Here is a 9,042-nt window from a genome sequence, read left to right as displayed (position 1 = left end):
TCCACAGACATGTTCACATTCTGCGTTTTCGTATACTCTTACATTGGAAAGATGAAAACCTTTAATGCGAGTAACAAAATGCTACAAAAGTGTATATGAAGAGAATAATGATATTTCAGGATATGATACAAATGTATTCCACTTTTATTCCATTCGCTTCTAATGTTTTTGACTCTTTTTTTTGTGATTCTCTCTGGCTGTATTTTCCCCGTTGATACTCTTTTCCTAATGTCTTTATGGATACAATTATGAGTAATTTAGCAGTGGAAGAAAGAAACAGAAACACTTTATCTTGTTTATTGTATATCCTTTTCCTGCTTTGTCTGCTTTCTCTAACCCTAAACCTAACCCTAACCCCTAGGTCCAGCGTTTGAACCTGACTGAACCATTCATGGCCTTAATAAAAGTAAAAAAGAGTTTGTTGACTCTCAAGTGATTAACGAAGCACACATCAGCAAGGATGTGAACGTTTCGAGCTTGTTAATAAAGAACACGTATGACTTTGTCTTCATTTCTGTAATATGGAGGACAATGGAATTGTTATGCAATCATTGCACAATTAATTGAACAAAACCTTCTGTTTTATAATAAAATAGAGATACAGTAAAAGTATACGGACACGTGAGCGGTGCTGTTTTCATTTTTCACCCCAAAAAAGAGAAGCATTTGATTTAAAGGATGTTGGCTGAGTGCTTGAAGCTGTGAGCTACTGATTAAAAGGCTACGAGGTTAAATCCTAGCATTGTCAAGCTGCCACGCTCGGGTCCTTAAGCAAGACCTGTAACTCCTCCAGTGCTTTACTTGCATCCGGTTTCAGCCAAACCATCTAAGTCAGCCAAATGAGTGAAATGTAAGTAAGACATGGGGGCAGGGGTGTGTGCCGTGTGAGCGTTGCGCATCTATACGCTTTGCATAAATAAACCCATATTAATATTAATACCTACTGTATTTGAGCGGAGTCATAGCAATGTGGACAAAGAGTAAATCACCTAGGAATCTTCCACCGATAGCAATTAAGAGCGCTATTATTCACTGTAAGAGAGAAAAAGCCTTTGTGCACGGTAGGTAGGAGCTTTTGTGCTCAGCAACTCTGTGATTTAATGCAGGCGGCTGAGGGAGGGGGTGGAGGTCTCTCTCTCTCTCTCTCTCTCTCTCTCTCTCTCTCTCTCTGTGAGCAGCAGTACATTGAACAGACAGTGTGTGCAGGAGACACATACAGGCATTTAGCTCCTCTCCTCTTCTCTCCTCCTTCTCTTCTCTCCTCCTTCTCTTCTCTCCTGCATCGGAACGCAGCGCCGATCATCAGTCGTGAGGTAAGTTTTCTTCCCAACCTTCACCAAGTTCATCCTTTACTTCAGTTTGACTCGTAATCAAAAAAAAAAAAAAAAAAGCAGAATATGATTTTCTTGTTGCCTGAATTTAGTTTAGATTCTAGTTACATAACCCGGACACTAAGACTGTTCATATCCTATACAATGCTGTATAGATGATGTATAAACAGAGGGTCTGAAATGATAAAGCAGTAAACAGCGCTACTTTAGATTAGCTTAGAAACGAATTACAAAGTATTTTGAATCATCCATAATCACTGCTCTGACTGCAGTTATTCCTTTGCAATCAATGCTTGCGAGTATTAATTAATTTGTCATGCAATTTTTTATCATGCAAGGAGTTTCTCATTTGTACCAATTATCTATCTGCAAGTATTCATTAATTTCTGACAATTATTGCTAGATTTTCACCTGACCATCATACTATAGGATTATATGATCTATTCCAAAAGCAAATACACTTTGCTGCATGCTATGTATATATATATATATATATATATATATATATATATATATATATATATATATATATATATATAAAAAATGATACAAAGACAGATAAATTGCTTTAAAAGAAGTAAACTGAAAATAAATTCTTGAATCATACCTTCGGGTCTCATTGTTCATTCTCGGAGTGTGACCATAGAGGTGCAGAGCATCTCGACAATAGTAATTTGGAGCAGCACTACGGGGATTTGCACACACCTTCAAGAGACTCATGATCGGTGTATTAAATAAGGAGACCTGACTCTTCAGAGGCTGTTAGCTTTTAGTCTGTGAGCCCGATGGTATGAAAAAGCAATAAAAAGTGATTGCTCTCTTAGCGACAAGACTTAAAATCTACTATATTATTCATTAGGCTGAAAATAATATTTCTTTGTTATACACATTTTCCTGGTAAATGTTGGGTGTGAGGATGTGATGATGCTAGTCACAGATTCATCCTAAACTTTACTTATTTAAACTCTTATCTTTGTTTTAATATTCATTTATTTATTCATTTATTTAAAAAAAAAAGATGTTTGAGAAAGCAGTGTTGCACGTTGCAGGTATACACTGAACTCAGTAGTAGTATGTGTGTGTGGCTTGGAAATGGGAAAGGCGCATTAGGATTCATGCATATTAATGATGTAAAAACAGTGGCCAAAGCCAATGTGCTGAAAGAGAGTTGAGAAAAAGTGAATTCTAAAAAAAAAAACAAAAAAAAAATTGGGAATGAACGTCTCTCCAAAAGGTCATGTTTCCACTTTTAAACTCTGCAACAGTTCTGGAAATATCAGGAAATCTCTAATATCTGCGGTCTGTCTTAAGTCAGTCATGTGCTGCACTGGACTCACGTGGGTATCTTTAACGATGCAGGCACTACAGCAGTGCTGAAAAATTTCCAGTCAGCATGTTTTTTTTATTTTTTTTTAATTTGATGTCTTGTATAAAAGCATTATAGTCAGAGCAATATGGGATGAAATGTGGTCTCGTCGTAAACGTAGCAAAGGAAAAACAAAGAGCTTAAAGCCTTCTGTCTGTTAATACGGAGCTGAGATTGAACAGCTGCTTAAACGCTCCCTCTGTACCCCGTGTCTCATCACAAGCATGGGCACATTATGTTGACGTGTCGTAGGAGGGCTTTCCTCACACCGAGGAAGCCGCAATGAATCAACAAAACCATGAAATTAACATACAAATCAAATAGGAAATGCATGATTATTATACTTATTATTATTATTATTGTTATTTTATGTGCTCAGGACAAATCTGTTGTTGCCTGTTGGTGCTGGAGTGAAGCTCTGGCACAGAGGCATGGCAGCTATGACGTTAATAAACACTCTACATTCAGAGGTGTGTGTTTCTTCCAGCTCAGGCAGATGGTCAAGCACATGCTTCACAGTGTGTTATTTTGCATCCTGCAATATAGCCGGTGTAGTAAAAACAGTATTAGGCTTAAAGCACGGCGTAATCTCATGAGAGGGAAAAAGTCTTCAGAATGGTGATTTTAGACTGTCATCATTCATTAATCATAATAGGCACAGATCTTTGCAGAAAAACTCATCCCTCCAAAGTCGTATTTTGTAGTGGACCTGAGCATAGAATAAGGACCCTTTAGCCCAGAGTCATCCCACACAGCATTGCTTTTTTATTTTATTTTTTTTTTACCCCCCCTCCTCATGTCAATTTGCCATTCCCTTCCCTGGGCTAGTGACAGTTACGCTTGTAACACAACAAGCAGTGGATGCTAAGTGACAGGGGTTTTCTCCCAGCAATGCACTGTAGCAAACCACGCATCGCTGTACTCGGAAGCATCGTACACCAGAAAGATTTTATTCCAGCAATAACAAAATCCCTTGAGCTAATGTTGAGCACTGTAGCTTTCCCTGCTTTATGTATTAGACCATGCATAAATCCAAGAATAAAGTGCACACAGAAATTAGTCCACTGTTCTATGCCAGGAGAAGGAACTGCTACTAAGACGGATGGCGTCCAAGTGAGGGTGTAGTCTTACCTCACACCCAGTGTTCCTGGGATAGCCTCCAGATCCACTAGTATGAAGCAGTTACTGAAGATTATGAGAATTTTTAGTATCGGTTCAGTATCAGTAACAGGTATGAGCAAAGCTTTGATATAGATCCTGAATCGGAAATAGAAGTGGACATAAAGAAACATACCTTTACTGTACAATGAACAGCCTTTTGCTTCTTGGAACTTTCTCAACCTGCAGTAGGATGTTGCAGTGAATTTAGAACGATTTTATCCCCAACGGTGTCTAGAGATCTTTACCAAAGGGTTAATCTTCATCATAAGAATAACACATTTTGGGGATATTATATAAGTAAGAAGCAGAACAGTCATAGGAGAAGTTAAGAAGTCTGTAGTGACGCAAATGGCCACTCTTTACAAACGTGGTAAGCAGAAAATCGAGCAGTGCATCAAAAGATTTGGGGACTATTGAATACGACAGCAGAAGGGCAATTGATTTCCTCTCCCGTCAGTCAAGAGCAAGAGGCTTCATTGGGTACGGCTTCACACTACCTTGATAGATTGGAACAACATTGCCTGGGCGTTTTTTATTGAATCTTCAACTCTCCAATGTCCGTGTACACAGTTCTTGGCTGACAGAAGTGGAACTTGATGTGCACTTATACTGCTGTAGCCCAAGGATTGATGTATTTCACATTCTGAGATGCTTTTCTGCTCACCATGGTCATTTATTCATATTGTTCTGTGCATCTCTCGTCTAAATAAATGATCACAGATTTTGTTCTCATGAGTCATTGAAGGCTAGGAGGAAATCAGACAATGCCCTCTTCCGTAACGACTCAGCTTTTCCTCATGACTTGTCTGTCTGTCTGGACCAGCTAGCACATCTAATTAACCATAATCATCCCAGCAATGCCTGATTGGGGATTTCCACAGATTTTCTTAAAGCTGATCTCTCCTCACATCTGCTGCATTCTATTCTTTATATCCTTGATTTTTCATTCTCCTTTCATTCAAACTCTTTCCATGTTCATCATATCCTTTAGTCTTTATATCCTCCCATATTCATTGCTTCATCATCTCTGCCTATTCCTGCTTTTTGTGTCCCATAAAAATAGTGATGATGCTGCAGGCATCGCTTTGGTTCTTCTTCTTCCCTCTTATACTGCAATCCTGACATCCAGGAAGCCCAAGGGCTTTTTGATAGTTCCTTAAACTCTTGTACTTTTTCTCACTTACGTGCTGAAACTTTATTTTTGTCTGTGTGTAGCCACAGAAATATTTTAGCAACCAGCACTTTATTACTGGCCTCACGACTTGCTCCATGGATCACTACCTGATATGGATTTGTGGTGCATTTGTGGTTTCACGAAATGAAGGAGGTGCAGGTGTTGGAGTTAGAAGAGACTAGACACTGTCTGGATGTCCCCCAGGGTTTTTTTCCCCCAACACATCTTGACATGAGCGTCCTCAATAAAGCCAGACAATAATACAAGTCTACCTGGAACAGCTGCGGATTTGAGGTAAGACATCAATACTGCTGTGAATCAAGTGTGAACAAACACAGATCTGCCAAATGAAATTTGAAAGCCAGATAACGACACAGATGCTTTAGTTACAGTTTAGAAGTAGGACATTATATTATCCTCTCTATTGCCCTTTCCTTGTTCTTCTTGCTCGGCTGTACCCATTGTCAACCGTATTTACCCATTATCGGTTGCTATGTCAACACAGATCATACCATTTCTCTGCATCATACTGGCAGTGTCTGTGCGTGACTTTTCCATCTCTTCATTTTCTCCTCATTTCTGGAAACTCTTTAATCCTTTATTTCACCTTCGCTTCCAGGATTGTTCCTGTCAACGATTTTTAAGACAAAGCCCGTTATCTGGACATCATCATCTTGGATTTTTTAATGTTTTATTATTGCCTAAGCATGAGAAATGCTTAGTGTTAACATGCACATGTGTAATAAGTGATAGCACAACAATAATAAATGCCACCGGCTTTTTAATGCAACACGTGGCAAACAGTGACAAAGCAAAACTTTTCAAAGCAAACTCCTAAAATAAGTATTTGGCAATTGGAAGCGCTTAAAAAGACATTATTGTGAGTAATGGAGTTATTGAACCCTAACCCTGACTTATTGCTAAAAGCTGATTAATCAGATTAGTGTATTTATGTAAATTTCTTTGGAATCTCTTTACTGAGAGCCAAAACAGAGCTTATGTTTTATTACGGCAGAATTACTTTCTTTACTTTCTTTCTTGGCACACCTGATAACTCTGTTAATTTCTATAGGGTCTTTTTTCTTTCTCCCACCATCTCCACCTTGGGACAACGGTGTTTGGTACCATCTCTCTCTAGATAACCCCTTGCCATGAAACGTTTTGTCTCTTCTTTCATCAGGAACAGAATTGCATTAGTTTTATCATCACGGTATCTCTGCCCCAAGGCAACTCATCCCTTCACAGAAGCTGTCTCATTTATTGGTTATAGAGTTCATCTCTTCCTGTCTTGTCCTGTCCTGTCCTGTCCTGTCCTGCTGAATTCACTCATTTTCATCTACTGACTGTTTATCCTTTTGCTATACTGCATCCATGGAGGTGATCTCTTAATAGAAAAACTGCAGAGCTCACAGACAATCATCGACTGGCACTTTACCAGATTCCTGCATTATACCTTCCCTGCTTAAGTGATGTTAATGCGCCGTGGAAAAAGTCTAGCATGAAGAGCACAGCCATAAAGTGTCAGGCCACACACACTTATACTTATATGGGTACGGTGTCATTACATGCTGATTGCAGAATTTTCAGACCATCATCAGAAGAAAGTATCTTTGAGTTGCATGACAAAATAACCACATGCAACCTAGAATCGCCAAACGTAATGCTAGAGATGGATTGCATGAGTAATGTAAAGTTATTGTCATTGGACTCTAGAGCTGTGGAAACTTTTTCTGGAGTGATGAGTCACACCTCACTGCCTGACAGTGGATGCTAGAAGAAAATGACCTGTTTCGATACATGCTGGCTTCAATGCCAGCTATATAATGTGGTCACAGAAGAATAATAGTCTTGGGCAGGTTTTCATGGTACTGACTAGACACCCATCCCCTGAGCAATACAGAATACAAGTCTAGACAACAGTCTGCTTTCCACTTTATGGCTGGTTTCCTGTCTTGAAAGCAAAAAACAGAATTAATTTGCTGAAAGCAGATTGGAAGAATGTGCCTTGCTTGTACCGAGCCCTGCCCTCAAACCCCATCATCAACTTTAGGGTGAGCTTGATGGGTCATTTGCAAGCCAAATCTAAAAGCCCAACATTAGTGCCTGACTTCACTAATGCTCTTGCGGCTGAATGGAAACAAATCCCTCCACTGGAAGCTTTCCAAGAAGATTGCAGCAAACTGGGCCACTTTTCTTTGTTGACACAAATGAACAGATTTTTTCGAATCAACTCCCAACTCTCAGCTCTTGAGACTTTTGTAAGAATTCGTGCATTTTCCTGTAAAATCTATTAAAATCTCCTTTAAATTCCATCTTAGCTTCTGAAGCATTGGTCATCCCAGATAGATTGGGCCTATTTATATGCACATAAAAATGTGAATATAAAAAAAAAACTAATGAACTACAACCATTGCATAAGCAGAAGTTCCAAAAGATGTGGTGGGTTAATGCGTTGCAGTGGAAATGTGTTCCTCTATGACCTCCGCTGATGATAGCCGCCGTGCAATAGGGGCAAATTAGCAAGTGGGTAGGAATTGGCAATGAATCTGCTGCCTGGCATATTTGTTTCATTATTTATTCTCATTCTATTTGTCTTTATATTTAGCACTCAAATCATTAACACCTAATTAGTGAGACTAAGCTGTAAAAAAAACCCCGCTGTTTGAAGGAATGGTCTTTGAATATACAGTGTGAAATAAATGGCTGTGTGCCATACAATAATAAATGAATAAGTTGCAACAGACTGTTTTTTTTTTTCTTAATTTGCCTGAGATAAATAATTGGGATTTCAGTAATAAGTGAGATAAAATTGATGATTGCAGAATGCAGGCAAAATGAGGCAGGACAGAAGTGCAGTGCATTTTATTGGGGCAGTCAATTATCAGAATTACGAACAGATGAAGATTAAAACCAGTCAGTACATCGAAGCACAGGGAACTTTTAATGAGTTTTAATCACACGAAAACAAGAAAAGATTTAATAACTAAAGATGAAGCAGCAAGTTATGCACAGACATTGGTATAATAGAATTAACTGGACGTGGCTTAGTGGTTAGTACCACTCCTCTGGGTACTCCAGTTTCCTTCCCCAGTACAAAGAGAGATGTTGTAGGTTGATTGATATCTCTATGTTGTGTGTAGTAACGTGAATAGTTGTGTGATTGTGTGCCTTGCGATGGCTCGGAACCTAGTCCATGGTGCCCTGATTCCCAGGGATAAATTCCAGGTTCAGTTCAGCAAATGGAGGGATGGATGGACATACTTAATTTCTGACAGTTTATCATTCTTTGAGTCATGCAGTATTGTTCTCTTCCCGTCTTCTCCCTGCGACTTTGATTTACTTAAATTAGTTTGTGTAAGAACGTTATTGAATTCAGAATAGTCTTCATCTTGCCACTTCCCCTCCCATCCATTGAATAACATTCCAAATTTAAACTCCATGTCTCGCTTTTGATCTATGAATTTCATTAACCTATTTCCCTTGTACTCCATACACATCATGTTTTCTGTTAAACTTAGTTAGGTGGAGTTTTCATTTTTCTTTTTTTTTGGGTGTAGTTGAGGCTGTGAAATACCAACAGGAGAGCTGGGTTTGGACGGATAAGAAGAGCAGGTGTTGGAGATAGAGGTGACTAGACACTGTCTGGGTGCCCCAGGGGTTTTCCAATACGTCGCACCGTCAGAGCCTTCAATAAAGTCAAATAACATGGGGATTGCTGGAACAGCTGAGGATGGGTGTAAAGATTGGCACCGGAGTCACTCGAGTGTGAACAAACACATGGATTTGCCAAACGTATCTTTCGAGACTGAGAATGGAGGTGACGCTATATGTGCGGTTTAGTACCAGAGTAGCATATAATCAGTTTTCTAAGCATATTGTGTTACCGCTGCTCACAGCACATTGTTTTGGCAGCAAGGTCCCGCTGTGTGAAATCGTCTTGAAATGGGCACAGTCATCTCCAATTGTGCAAGGGCTTGTTGCATGCAAACAAAAGACCTCTAGTGTAGACC

At 39.3% G+C, this 9,042-nt stretch overlaps 1 protein-coding gene across 1 annotated transcript in view; it reads left to right on the top strand.

The window, feature by feature from the left end:
* The first annotated feature begins 1,194 nt into the window (after window positions 1-1,194).
* Window positions 1,195-9,042, top strand: part of rph3aa (rabphilin 3A homolog (mouse), a) — a 28,832-nt gene continuing 20,984 nt past the window's right edge. Inside the window, exon 1 of the mRNA XM_060895616.1 lies at window positions 1,195-1,313. The gene's annotated coding sequence lies outside the window, so the exon portion shown is untranslated. The remainder of the gene's footprint in view (window positions 1,314-9,042) is intronic.

Source organism: Tachysurus vachellii, chromosome 20 (assembly GCF_030014155.1).
Source record: "Tachysurus vachellii isolate PV-2020 chromosome 20, HZAU_Pvac_v1, whole genome shotgun sequence".
Classification (NCBI taxonomy): Eukaryota; Metazoa; Chordata; class Actinopteri; order Siluriformes; family Bagridae; genus Tachysurus; species Tachysurus vachellii.
Note: the sequence above shows the minus strand (reverse complement) of the source record. Positions and strands in the feature narration are given on the sequence as shown.